A 15,781-nucleotide genomic window follows, 5' to 3' on the forward strand; every position below is an offset into this window, starting at 1 on the left:
TCTTGGTAGAATCATGCAGGACTGAAATTTTTTATGTTTTTCTACTCCTCTCATGAGCCCAAACAAGTCTCTAAAAGCATGAGTTTGCAACTACTTTACTTTTGGAGAAAATTCAAAACATTCATTACTCAAAAGAGCCCAATAGCAAAAACCAGCGTTTTGAATGAAGAATCACATTTCTTGGTAGAATCATGCAGGATTGAAATTTTTGATGGTTTTTTACTCCTCTCAACAGCCCAAACAAGTTTCTAAAAGGATGAGTTTGCAACTACTTTACTTTTGGAGAAAATTCAAAACATTCATTATTCAATAGGGCCCAAAATATCAAAAACCAGCGGTTTGAATGAACACACATTTCTTGGTAGAATCATGCAGGACTGAAATTTTTGATGTTTTTCTACTCCTCTCATGAGCCCAAACAAGTCTCTAAAAGCATGAGTTTGCAACTACTTTACTTTTGGAGAAAATTCAAAACATTCATTATTCAATAGAGCCCAATAGCAAAAATCAGGTTTTGAATGAAGAATCACATTTCTTGGTAGAATCATGCAGGATTGAAATTTTTGATGGTTTTTTACTCCTCTCAACAGCCCAAACAAGTTTCTAAAAGGATGAGTTTGTAACTATTTTACTTTTGGAGAAAATTCAAAACATTCATTATTCAATAGGGCCCAAACTATCAAAAACCAGCGGTTTCAATGAACACACATTTCTTGGTAGAATCATGCAGGACTGAAATTTTTGATGTTTTTCTACTCCTCTCATGAGCCCAAACAAGTCTCTAAAAGCATGAGTTTGCAACTACTTTACTTTTGGAGAAAATTCAAAACATTCATTACTCAAAAGAGCCCAATAGCAAATACCAGCGTTTTGAATGAAGAATCACATTTCTTGGTAGAATCATGCAGGATTGAAATTTTTGATGGTTTTTTACTCCTCTCAACAGCCCAAACAAGTTTCTAAAAGGATGAGTTTGCAACTACTTTACTTTTGGAGAAAATTCAAAACATTCATTATTCAATAGGGCCCAAACTATCAAAAACCAGCGGTTTCAATGAACACACATTTCTTGGTAGAATCATGCAGGACTGAAATTTTTGATGTTTTTCTACTCCTCTCATGAGCCCAAACAAGTCTCTAAAAGCATGAGTTTGCAACTACTTTACTTTTGGAGAAAATTCAAAACATTCATTATTCAATAGAGCCCAATAGCAAAAATCAGGTTTTGAATGAAGAATCACATTTCTTGGTAGAATCATGCAGGATTGAAATTTTTGATGGTTTTTTTACTCCTCTCAACAGCACAAACAAGTTTCTAAAAGGATGAGTTTCCAACTACTTTACTTTTGGAGAAAATTCAAAACATTCATTATTCAATAGAGCCCAATAGCAAAAACCAGCGTTTTGAATGAAGAATCACATTTCTTGGTAGAATCATGCAGGATTGAAATTTTTGATGGTTTTTTACTCCTCTCAACAGCCCAAACAAGTTTCTAAAAGGATGAGTTTGCAACTACTTTACTTTTGGAGAAAATTCAAAACATTCATTATTCAATAGGGCCCAAAATATCAAAAACCAGCGGTTTGAATGAACACACATTTCTTGGTAGAATCGTGCAGGACTGAAATTTTTGATGTTTTTCTACTCCTCTCATGAGCCCAAACAAGTCTCTAAAAGCATGAGTTTGCAACTACTTTACTTTTGGAGAAAATTCAAAACATTCATTATTCAATAGAGCCCAATAGCAAAAATCAGGCTTTGAATGAAGAATCACATTTCTTGGTAGAATCATGCAGGATTGAAATTTTTGATGGTTTTTTACTCCTCTCAACAGCCCAAACAAGTTTCTAAAAGGATGAGTTTGTAACTACTTTACTTTTGGAGAAAATTCAAAACATTCATTATTCAATAGGGCCCAAACTATCAAAAACCAGCGGTTTCAATGAACACACATTTCTTGGTAGAATCATGCAGGACTGAAATTTTTGATGTTTTTCTACTCCTCTCATGAGCCCAAACAAGTCTCTAAAAGCATGAGTTTGCAACTACTTTTCTTTTGGAGAAAATTCAAAACATTCATTATTCAATAGAGCCCAATAGCAAAAATCAGGTTTTGAATGAAGAATCACATTTCTTGGTAAAATCATGCAGGATTGAAATTTTTGATGGTTTTTTACTCCTCTCAACAGCCCAAACAAGTTTCTAAAAGGATGAGTTTGCAACTACTTTACTTTTGGAGAAAATTCAAAACATTCATTATTCAATAGGGCCCAAACTATCAAAAACCAGCGGTTTGAATGAACACACATTTCTTGGTAGAATCATGCAGGACTGAAATTTTTTATGTTTTTCTACTCCTCTCATGAGCCCAAACAAGTCTCTAAAAGCATGAGTTTGCAACTACTTTACTTTTGGAGAAAATTCAAAACATTCATTATTCAATAGGGCCCAAAATATCAAAAACCAGCGGTTTGAATGAACACACATTTCTTGGTAGAATCATGCAGGACTGAAATTTTTGATGTTTTTCTACTCCTCTCATGAGCCCAAACAAGTCTCTAAAAGCATGAGTTTGCAACTACTTTACTTTTGGAGAAAATTCAAAACATTCATTATTCAATAGAGCCCAATAGCAAAAATCAGGTTTTGAATGAAGAATCACATTTCTTGGTAGAATCATGCAGGATTGAAATTTTTGATGGTTTTTTACTCCTCTCAACAGCCCAAACAAGTTTCTAAAAGGATGAGTTTGTAACTATTTTACTTTTGGAGAAAATTCAAAACATTCATTATTCAATAGGGCCCAAACTATCAAAAACCAGCGGTTTCAATGAACACACATTTCTTGGTAGAATCATGCAGGACTGAAATTTTTTATGTTTTTCTACTCCTCTCATGAGCCCAAACAAGTCTCTAAAAGCATGAGTTTGCAACTACTTTACTTTTGGAGAAAATTCAAAACATTCATTACTCAAAAGAGCCCAATAGCAAAAACCAGCGTTTTGAATGAAGAATCACATTTCTTGGTAGAATCATGCAGGATTGAAATTTTTGATGGTTTTTTACTCCTCTCAACAGCCCAAACAAGTTTCTAAAAGGATGAGTTTGCAACTACTTTACTTTTGGAGAAAATTCAAAACATTCATTATTCAATAGGGCCCAAAATATCAAAAACCAGCGGTTTGAATGAACACACATTTCTTGGTAGAATCATGCAGGACTGAAATTTTTGATGTTTTTCTACTCCTCTCATGAGCCCAAACAAGTCTCTAAAAGCATGAGTTTGCAACTACTTTACTTTTGGAGAAAATTCAAAACATTCATTATTCAATAGAGCCCAATAGCAAAAATCAGGTTTTGAATGAAGAATCACATTTCTTGGTAAAATCATGCAGGATTGAAATTTTTGATGGTTTTTTACTCCTCTCAACAGCCCAAACAAGTTTCTAAAAGGATGAGTTTGCAACTACTTTACTTTTGGAGAAAATTCAAAACATTCATTATTCAATAGGGCCCAAACTATCAAAAACCAGCGGTTTGAATGAACACACATTTCTTGGTAGAATCATGCAGGACTGAAATTTTTTATGTTTTTCTACTCCTCTCATGAGCCCAAACAAGTCTCTAAAAGCATGAGTTTGCAACTACTTTACTTTTGGAGAAAATTCAAAACATTCATTACTCAAAAGAGCCCAATAGCAAAAACCAGCGTTTTGAATGAAGAATCACATTTCTTGGTAGAATCATGCAGGATTGAAATTTTTGATGGTTTTTTACTCCTCTCAACAGCCCAAACAAGTTTCTAAAAGGATGAGTTTGCAACTACTTTACTTTTGGAGAAAATTCAAAACATTCATTATTCAATAGGGCCCAAACTATCAAAAACCAGCGGTTTCAATGAACACACATTTCTTGGTAGAATCATGCAGGACTGAAATTTTTGATGTTTTTCTACTCCTCTCATGAGCCCAAACAAGTCTCTAAAAGCATGAGTTTGCAACTACTTTACTTTTGGAGAAAATTCAAAACATTCATTATTCAATAGAGCCCAATAGCAAAAATCAGGTTTTGAATGAAGAATCACATTTCTTGGTAGAATCATGCAGGATTGAAATTTTTGATGGTTTTTTACTCCTCTCAACAGCCCAAACAAGTTTCTAAAAGGATGAGTTTGCAACTACTTTACTTTTGGAGAAAATTCAAAACATTCATTATTCAATAGGGCCCAAACTATCAAAAACCAGCGGTTTCAATGAACACACATTTCTTGGTAGAATCATGCAGGACTGAAATTTTTGATGTTTTTCTACTCCTCTCATGAGCCCAAACAAGTCTCTAAAAGCATGAGTTTGCAACTACTTTACTTTTGGAGAAAATTCAAAACATTCATTATTCAATAGAGCCCAATAGCAAAAATCAGGTTTTGAATGAAGAATCACATTTCTTGGTAAAATCATGCAGGATTGAAATTTTTGATGGTTTTTTACTCCTCTCAACAGCCCAAACAAGTTTCAAAAAGGATGAGTTTGCAACTACTTTACTTTTGGAGAAAATTCAAAACATTCATTATTCAATAGGGCCCAAACTATCAAAAACCAGCGGTTTCAATGAACACACATTTCTTGGTAGAATCATGCAGGACTGAAATTTTTGATGTTTTTCTACTCCTCTCATGAGCCCAAACAAGTCTCTAAAAGCATGAGTTTGCAACTACTTTACTTTTGGAGAAAATTCAAAACATTCATTACTCAAAAGAGCCCAATAGCAAAAACCAGCGTTTTGAATGAAGAATCACATTTCTTGGTAGAATCATGCAGGATTGAAATTTTTGATGGTTTTTTACTCCTCTCAACAGCCCAAACAAGTTTCTAAAAGGATGAGTTTGCAAATACTTTACTTTTGGAGAAAATTCAAAACATTCATTATTCAATAGGGCCCAAACTATCAAAAACCAGCGGTTTCAATGAACACACATTTCTTGGTAGAATCATGCAGGACTGAAATTTTTGATGTTTTTCTACTCCTCTCATGAGCCCAAACAAGTCTCTAAAAGCATGAGTTTGCAACTACTTTACTTTTGGAGAAAATTCAAAACATTCATTATTCAATAGAGCCCAATAGCAAAAATCAGGTTTTGAATGAAGAATCACATTTCTTGGTAGAATCATGCAGGATTGAAATTTTTGATGGTTTTTTACTCCTCTCAACAGCCCAAACAAGTTTCTAAAAGGATGAGTTTGCAACTACTTTACTTTTGGAGAAAATTCAAAACATTCATTATTCAATAGGGCCCAAACTATCAAAAACCAGCGGTTTCAATGAACACACATTTCTTGGTAGAATCATGCAGGACTGAAATTTTTGATGTTTTTCTACTCCTCTCATGAGCCCAAACAAGTCTCTAAAAGCATGAGTTTGCAACTACTTTACTTTTGGAGAAAATTCAAAACATTCATTATTCAATAGAGCCCAATAGCAAAAATCAGGTTTTGAATGAAGAATCACATTTCTTGGTAAAATCATGCAGGATTGAAATTTTTGATGGTTTTTTACTCCTCTCAACCGCCCAAACAAGTTTCAAAAAGGATGAGTTTGCAACTACTTTACTTTTGGAGAAAATTCAAAACATTCATTATTCAATAGGGCCCAAACTATCAAAAACCAGCGGTTTCAATGAACACACATTTCTTGGTAGAATCATGCAGGACTGAAATTTTTGATGTTTTTCTACTCCTCTCATGAGCCCAAACAAGTCTCTAAAAGCATGAGTTTGCAACTACTTTACTTTTGGAGTAAATTCAAAACATTCATTATTCAATAGGGCCCAAACTATCAAAAACCAGCGGTTTCAATGAACACACATTTCTTGGTAGAATCATGCAGGACTGAAATTTTTGATGTTTTTCTACTCCTCTCATGAGCCCAAACAAGTCTCTAAAAGCATGAGTTTGCAACTACTTTACTTTTGGAGAAAATTCAAAACATTCACTATTCAATAGAGCCCAATAGCAAAAATCAGGTTTTCAATGAAGAATCACATTTCTTGGTAAAATCATGCAGGATTGAAATTTTTGATGGTTTTTTACTCCTCTCAACAGCCCAAACAAGTTTCTAAAAGGATGAGTTTGCAACTACTTTACTTTTGGAGAAAATTCAAAACATTCATTATTCAATAGGGCCCAAACTATCAAAAACCAGCGGTTTGAATGAACACACATTTCTTGGTAGAATCATGCAGGACTGAAATTTTTGATGTTTTTCTACTCCTCTCATGAGCCCAAACAAGTCCCTAAAAGCATGAGTTTGCAACTACTTTACTTTTGGAGAAAATTCAAAACATTCATTACTCAAAAGAGCCCAATAGCAAAAACCAGCATTTTGAATGAAGAATCACATTTCTTGGTAGAATCATGCAGGATTGAAATTTTTGATGGATTTTTACTCCTCTCAACAGCCCAAACAAGTTTCTAAAAGGATGAGTTTGCAACTACTTTACTTTTGGAGAAAATTCAAAACATTCATTATTCAATAGGGCCCAAACTATCAAAAACCAGCGGTTTCAATGAACACACATTTCTTGGTAGAATCATGCAGGACTGAAATTTTTGATGTTTTTCTACTCCTCTCATGAGCCCAAACAAGTCTCTAAAAGCATGAGTTTGCAACTACTTTACTTTTGGAGAAAATTCAAAACATTCACTATTCAATAGAGCCCAATAGCAAAAATCAGGTTTTCAATGAAGAATCACATTTCTTGGTAAAATCATGCAGGATTGAAATTTTTGATGGTTTTTTACTCCTCTCAACCGCCCAAACAAGTTTCAAAAAGGATGAGTTTGCAACTACTTTACTTTTGGAGAAAATTCAAAACATTCATTATTCAATAGGGCCCAAACTATCAAAAACCAGCGGTTTCAATGAACACACATTTCTTGGTAGAATCATGCAGGACTGAAATTTTTGATGTTTTTCTACTCCTCTCATGAGCCCAAACAAGTCTCTAAAAGCATGAGTTTGCAACTACTTTACTTTTGGAGAAAATTCAAAACATTCATTATTCAATAGGGCCCAAACTATCAAAAACCAGCGGTTTCAATGAACACACATTTCTTGGTAGAATCATGCAGGACTGAAATTTTTGATGTTTTTCTACTCCTCTCATGAGCCCAAACAAGTCTCTAAAAGCATGAGTTTGCAACTACTTTACTTTTGGAGAAAATTCAAAACATTCACTATTCAATAGAGCCCAATAGCAAAAATCAGGTTTTCAATGAAGAATCACATTTCTTGGTAAAATCATGCAGGATTGAAATTTTTGATGGTTTTTTACTCCTCTCAACAGCCCAAACAAGTTTCTAAAAGGATGAGTTTGCAACTACTTTACTTTTGGAGAAAATTCAAAACATTCATTATTCAATAGGGCCCAAACTATCAAAAACCAGCGGTTTGAATGAACACACATTTCTTGGTAGAATCATGCAGGACTGAAATTTTTGATGTTTTTCTACTCCTCTCATGAGCCCAAACAAGTCTCTAAAAGCATGAGTTTGCAACTACTTTACTTTTGGAGAAAATTCAAAACATTCATTACTCAAAAGAGCCCAATAGCAAAAACCAGCATTTTGAATGAAGAATCACATTTCTTGGTAGAATCATGCAGGATTGAAATTTTTGATGGATTTTTACTCCTCTCAACAGCCCAAACAAGTTTCTAAAAGGATGAGTTTGCAACTACTTTACTTTTGGAGAAAATTCAAAACATTCATTATTCAATAGAGCCCAATAGCAAAAACCAGCGTTTTGAATGAAGAATCACATTTCTTGGTAAAATCATGCAGGATTGAAATTTTTGATGGTTTTTTACTCCTCTCAACAGCCCAAACAAGTTTCTAAAAGGATGAGTTTGCAACTACTTTACTTTTGGAGAAAATTCAAAACATTCATTATTCAATAGAGCCCAATAGCAAAAATCAGGTTTTGAATGAAGAATCACATTTCTTGGTAGAATCATGCAGGATTGAAATTTTTGATGGTTTTTTACTCCTCTCAACAGCCCAAACAAGTTTCTAAAAGGATGAGTTTGCAACTACTTTACTTTTGGAGAAAATTCAAAACATTCATTATTCAATAGGGCCCAAACTATCAAAAACCAGCGGTTTCAATGAACACACATTTCTTGGTAGAATGATGCAGGACTGAAATTTTTGATGTTTTTCTACTCCTCTCATGAGCCCAAACAAGTCTCTAAAAGCATGAGTTTGCAACTACTTTACTTTTGGAGAAAATTCAAAACATTCATTATTCAATAGAGCCCAATAGCAAAAATCAGGTTTTGAATGAAGAATCACATTTCTTGGTAGAATCATGCAGGATTGAAATTTTTGATGGTTTTTTACTCCTCTCAACAGCACAAACAAGTTTCTAAAAGGATGAGTTTCCAACTACTTTACTTTTGGAGAAAATTCAAAACATTCATTATTCAATAGAGCCCAATAGCAAAAACCAGCGTTTTGAATGAAGAATCACATTTCTTGGTAGAATCATGCAGGATTGAAATTTTTGATGGTTTTTTACTCCTCTCAACAGCCCAAACAAGTTTCTAAAAGGATGAGTTTGCAACTACTTTACTTTTGGAGAAAATTCAAAACATTCATTATTCAATAGGGCCCAAACTATCAAAAACCAGCGGTTTGAATGAACACACATTTCTTGGTAGAATCATGCAGGACTGAAATTTTTGATGTTTTTCTACTCCTCTCATGAGCCCAAACAAGTCTCTAAAAGCATGAGTTTGCAACTACTTTACTTTTGGAGAAAATTCAAAACATTCATTACTCAAAAGAGCCCAATAGCAAAAACCAGCGTTTTGAATGAAGAATCACATTTCTTGGTAGAATCATGCAGGATTGAAATTTTTGATGGTTTTTTACTCCTCTCAACAGCCCAAACAAGTTTCTAAAAGGATGAGTTTGCAACTACTTTACTTTTGGAGAAAATTCAAAACATTCATTATTCAATAGGGCCCAAACTATCAAAAACCAGCGGTTTCAATGAACACACATTTCTTGGTAGAATCATGCAGGACTGAAATTTTTGATGTTTTTCTACTCCTCTCATGAGCCCAAACAAGTCTCTAAAAGCATGAGTTTGCAACTACTTTACTTTTGGAGAAAATTCAAAACATTCATTATTCAATAGAGCCCAATAGCAAAAATCAGGTTTTGAATGAAGAATCACATTTCTTGGTAAAATCATGCAGGATTGAAATTTTTGATGGTTTTTTACTCCTCTCAACAGCCCAAACAAGTTTCTAAAAGGATGAGTTTGCAACTACTTTACTTTTGGAGAAAATTCAAAACATTCATTATTCAATAGGGCCCAAACTATCAAAAACCAGCGGTTTGAATGAACACACATTTCTTGGTAGAATCATGCAGGACTGAAATTTTTTATGTTTTTCTACTCCTCTCATGAGCCCAAACAAGTCTCTAAAAGCATGAGTTTGCAACTACTTTACTTTTGGAGAAAATTCAAAACATTCATTACTCAAAAGAGCCCAATAGCAAAAACCAGCGTTTTGAATGAAGAATCACATTTCTTGGTAGAATCATGCAGGATTGAAATTTTTGATGGTTTTTTACTCCTCTCAACAGCCCAAACAAGTTTCTAAAAGGATGAGTTTGCAACTACTTTACTTTTGGAGAAAATTCAAAACATTCATTATTCAATAGGGCCCAAACTATCAAAAACCAGCGGTTTCAATGAACACACATTTCTTGGTAGAATCATGCAGGACTGAAATTTTTGATGTTTTTCTACTCCTCTCATGAGCCCAAACAAGTCTCTAAAAGCATGAGTTTGCAACTACTTTACTTTTGGAGAAAATTCAAAACATTCATTATTCAATAGAGCCCAATAGCAAAAATCAGGTTTTGAATGAAGAATCACATTTCTTGGTAAAATCATGCAGGATTGAAATTTTTGATGGTTTTTTACTCCTCTCAACAGCCCAAACAAGTTTCTAAAAGGATGAGTTTGCAACTACTTTACTTTTGGAGAAAATTCAAAACATTCATTATTCAATAGGGCCCAAACTATCAAAAACCAGCGGTTTCAATGAACACACATTTCTTGGTAGAATCATGCAGGACTGAAATTTTTGATGTTTTTCTACTCCTCTCATGAGCCCAAACAAGTCTCTAAAAGCATGAGTTTGCAACTACTTTACTTTTGGAGAAAATTCAAAACATTCATTATTCAATAGAGCCCAATAGCAAAAATCAGGTTTTGAATGAAGAATCACATTTCTTGGTAGAATCATGCAGGATTGAAATTTTTGATGGTTTTTTACTCCTCTCAACACCACAAACAAGTTTCTAAAAGGATGAGTTTCCAACTACTTTACTTTTGGAGAAAATTCAAAACATTCATTATTCAATAGAGCCCAATAGCAAAAACCAGCGTTTTGAATGAAGAATCACATTTCTTGGTAGAACCATGCAGGATTGAAATTTTTGATGGTTTTTTACTCCTCTCAACAGCCCAAACAAGTTTCTAAAAGGATGAGTTTGCAACTACTTTACTTTTGGAGAAAATTCAAAACATTCATTATTCAATAGGGCCCAAACTATGAAAAACCAGCGGTTTGAATGAACACACATTTCTTGGTAGAATCATGCAGGACTGAAATTTTTGATGTTTTTCTACTCCTCTCATGAGCCCAAACAAGTCTCTAAAAGCATGAGTTTGCAACTACTTTACTTTTGGAGAAAATTCAAAACATTCATTATTCAATAGAGCCCAATAGCAAAAATCAGGTTTTGAATGAAGAATCACATTTCTTGGTAAAATCATGCAGGATTGAAATTTTTGATGGTTTTTTACTCCTTTCAACAGCCCAAACAAGTTTCTAAAAGGATGAGTTTGCAACTACTTTACTTTTGGAGAAAATTCAAAACATTCATTATTCAATAGGGCCCAAACTATCAAAAACCAGCGGTTTGAATGAACACACATTTCTTGGTAGAATCATGCAGGACTGAAATTTTTGATGTTTTTCTACTCCTCTCATGAGCCCAAACAAGTCTCTAAAAGCATGAGTTTGCAACTACTTTACTTTTGGAGAAAATTCAAAACATTCGTTACTCAAAAGAGCCCAATAGCAAAAACCAGCGTTTTGAATGAAGAATCACATTTCTTGGTAAAATCATGCAGGATTGAAATTTTTGATGGTTTTTTACTCCTCTCAACAGCCCAAACAAGTTTCTAAAAGGATGAGTTTGCAACTACTTTACTTTTGGAGAAAATTGAAAACATTCATTATTCAATAGGGCCCAAACTATCAAAAACCAGCGGTTTGAATGAACACACATTTCTTGGTAGAATCATGCAGGACTGAAATTTTTGATGTTTTTCTACTCCACTCATGAGCCCAAACAAGTCTCTAAAAGCATGAGTTTGCAACTACTTTACTTTTGGAGAAAATTCAAAACATTCATTATTCAATAGAGCCCAATAGCAAAAATCAGGTTTTGAATGAAGAATCACATTTCTTGGTAGAATCATGCAGGATTGAAATTTTTGATGGTTTTTTACTCCTCTCAACAGCCCAAACAAGTTTCTAAAAGGATGAGTTTGCAACTACTTTACTTTTGGAGAAAATTCAAAACATTCATTATTCAATAGGGCCCAAACTATCAAAAACCAGCGGTTTCAATGAACACACATTTCTTGGTAGAATCATGCAGGACTGAAATTTTTGATGTTTTTCTACTCCTCTCATGAGCCCAAACAAGTCTCTAAAAGCATGAGTTTGCAACTACTTTACTTTTGGAGAAAATTCAAAACATTCATTATTCAATAGAGCCCAATAGCAAAAATCAGGTTTTGAATGAAGAATCACATTTCTTGGTAAAATCATGCAGGATTGAAATTTTTGATGGTTTTTTACTCCTCTCAACAGCCCAAACAAGTTTCTAAAAGGATGAGTTTGCAACTACTTTACTTTTGGAGAAAATTCAAAACATTCATTATTCAATAGGGCCCAAACTATCAAAAACCAGCGGTTTCAATGAACACACATTTCTTGGTAGAATCATGCAGGACTGAAATTTTTGATGTTTTTCTACTCCTCTCATGAGCCCAAACAAGTCTCTAAAAGCATGAGTTTGCAACTACTTTACTTTTGGAGAAAATTCAAAACATTCATTATTCAATAGAGCCCAATAGCAAAAATCAGGTTTTGAATAAAGAATCACATTTCTTGGTAGAATCATGCAGGATTAAAATTTTTGATGGTTTTTTACTCCTCTCAACAGCCCAAACAAGTTTCTAAAAGGATGAGTTTGCAACTACTTTACTTTTGGAGAAAATTCAAAACATTCATTATTCAATAGGGCCCAAAATATCAAAAATCAGCGGTTTGAATGAACACACATTTCTTGGTAGAATCGTGCAGGACTGAAATTTTTGATGTTTTTCTACTCCTCTCATGAGCCCAAACAAGTCTCTAAAAGCATGAGTTTGCAACTACTTTACTTTTGGAGAAAATTCAAAACATTCATTATTCAATAGAGCCCAATAGCAAAAATCAGGTTTTGAATGAAGAATCACATTTCTTGGTAGAATCATGCAGGATTGAAATTTTTGATGGTTTTTTACTCCTCTCAACAGCCCAAACAAGTTTCTAAAAGGATGAGTTTGTAACTACTTTACTTTTGGAGAAAATTCAAAACATTCATTATTCAATAGGGCCCAAACTATCAAAAACCAGCGGTTTCAATGAACACACATTTCTTGGTAGAATCATGCAGGACTGAAATTTTTGATGTTTTTCTACTCCTCTCATGAGCCCAAACAAGTCTCTAAAAGCATGAGTTTGCAACTACTTTTCTTTTGGAGAAAATTCAAAACATTCATTATTCAATAGAGCCCAATAGCAAAAATCAGGTTTTGAATGAAGAATCACATTTCTTGGTAAAATCATGCAGGATTGAAATTTTTGATGGTTTTTTACTCCTCTCAACAGCCCAAACAAGTTTCTAAAAGGATGAGTTTGCAACTACTTTACTTTTGGAGAAAATTCAAAACATTCATTATTCAATAGGGCCCAAACTATCAAAAAACAGCGGTTTGAATGAACACACATTTCTTGGTAGAATCATGCAGGACTGAAATTTTTTATGTTTTTCTACTCCTCTCATGAGCCCAAACAAGTCTCTAAAAGCATGAGTTTGCAACTACTTTACTTTTGGAGAAAATTCAAAACATTCATTACTCAAAAGAGCCCAATAGCAAAAACCAGCGTTTTGAATGAAGAATCACATTTCTTGGTAGAATCATGCAGGATTGAAATTTTTGATGGTTTTTTACTCCTCTCAACAGCCCAAACAAGTTTCTAAAAGGATGAGTTTGCAACTACTTTACTTTTGGAGAAAATTCAAAACATTCATTATTCAATAGGGCCCAAAATATCAAAAACCAGCGGTTTGAATGAACACACATTTCTTGGTAGAATCATGCAGGACTGAAATTTTTGATGTTTTTCTACTCCTCTCATGAGCCCAAACAAGTCTCTAAAAGCATGAGTTTGCAACTACTTTACTTTTGGAGAAAATTCAAAACATTCATTATTCAATAGAGCCCAATAGCAAAAATCAGGTTTTGAATGAAGAATCACATTTCTTGGTAAAATCATGCAGGATTGAAATTTTTGATGGTTTTTTACTCCTCTCAACAGCCCAAACAAGTTTCTAAAAGGATGAGTTTGTAACTACTTTACTTTTGGAGAAAATTCAAAACATTCATTATTCAATAGGGCCCAAACTATCAAAAACCAGCGGTTTCAATGAACACACATTTCTTGGTAGAATCATGCAGGACTGAAATTTTTGATGTTTTTCTACTCCTCTCATGAGCCCAAACAAGTCTCTAAAAGCATGAGTTTGCAACTACTTTTCTTTTGGAGAAAATTCAAAACATTCATTATTCAATAGAGCCCAATAGCAAAAATCAGGTTTTGAATGAAGAATCACATTTCTTGGTAAAATCATGCAGGATTGAAATTTTTGATGGTTTTTTACTCCTCTCAACAGCCCAAACAAGTTTCTAAAAGGATGAGTTTGCAACTACTTTACTTTTGGAGAAAATTCAAAACATTCATTATTCAATAGGGCCCAAACTATCAAAAAACCAGCGGTTTGAATGAACACACATTTCTTGGTAGAATCATGCAGGACTGAAATTTTTGATGTTTTTCTACTCCTCTCATGAGCCCAAACAAGTCTCTAAAAGCATGAGTTTGCAACTACTTTTCTTTTGGAGAAAATTCAAAACATTCATTATTCAATAGAGCCCAATAGCAAAAATCAGGTTTTGAATGAAGAATCACATTTCTTGGTAAAATCATGCAGGATTGAAATTTTTGATGGTTTTTTACTCCTCTCAACAGCCCAAACAAGTTTCTAAAAGGATGAGTTTGCAACTACTTTACTTTTGGAGAAAATTCAAAACATTCATTATTCAATAGGGCCCAAACTATCAAAAACCAGCGGTTTGAATGAACACACATTTCTTGGTAGAATCATGCAGGACTGAAATTTTTTATGTTTTTCTACTCCTCTCATGAGCCCAAACAAGTCTCTAAAAGCATGAGTTTGCAACTACTTTACTTTTGGAGAAAATTCAAAACATTGGGGGGGCGTGGCCAGCGTCTGAGCTGAATGGAAGCCTGAGCTCTGAGCTCCTCCACAGGGCAGCCTACCAAGCGCTATTAACAAGCGACTTACAAGCCAGGACTGGCTGAAAACTTGTGGGAACCTCCATAGGCACCAGCGGTGCCCCCACATAATGGATCCGCTTAATAGAAAAGCAGGAAAATCAAAAAATCTGGAGCGCTCTCCCCTCATGCTGAGGAGCCAAGATGGCGCCCGCCACACAGCAGCCACAGCCTGCAGCCCCAGCCTGAGCGGCGCACAGCGGGAGAGAACGCCACAGAGACTGAAACACGCAGTATTCAAGTCAGGGGGTAAGTCTGCCCCCATCCCTGCAAAAACCGCCGCTCCATATATTAAAGAAAGCGCTAAATTCAGTGTTAAAAGTAGCGCTGAGAAGAAGGAGGCAAAATATCGCGAGATTAACCGGGAAACAGACGGGATTGCGCAGCAAGTACGCAAATTGCGTACCTTAAGCAAAAATCTTGCGCAGCCTGTGAAATCTTGCACAGCAGCAACGCTCACAGCCGCTATGGAGGCCACAAATACAATAAGGGCCTCCTCATCTTGTCCAGATATCTCCACAATTTCAGACACCCCTCTAACGCCACCACAGAGGGAACTGTCCCCTGCCTCACAAAATAGCTGCAGATTAAGCAGTAGCTCGGCTGAGCTGCAAAGTGAGACGCAGATGGAGGACTTCTGTACTCCAGATAACCCCATGCCTGAAAACTTTTTACATGTTTTGACTGAGGTAGAGGCTACCAACAAAGCAGCTTCAGAAATGTTCATAAAAAATATGGTGTGCCTTCTTGCAAAGACATTCCAAAAACAACTAGAGGGATATAATACAAACCTCCAAAACAATATAGACAGTCTGGGTCAGAGGGTGAATCACTTGGAGTCGAAAATGGAGGAGATAGTCCAGTCTCACAACAATTTGATAGACGAACATTATGCCTTAGAGAAAGAAGTTACCTTCCTAAAGTCAAGACTGATAGAACAAGAGGACAGGAGTAGGAGAAACAACCTTAAATTCAGAGGAATACCTGAGAATGTCAAGGACAGA

The sequence above is a fragment of the Dendrobates tinctorius genome, unplaced genomic scaffold, assembly GCF_039654945.1.
Source record: "Dendrobates tinctorius isolate UK_male_01 unplaced genomic scaffold, ASM3965494v1 ptg000012l, whole genome shotgun sequence".
Classification (NCBI taxonomy): Eukaryota; Metazoa; Chordata; class Amphibia; order Anura; family Dendrobatidae; genus Dendrobates; species Dendrobates tinctorius.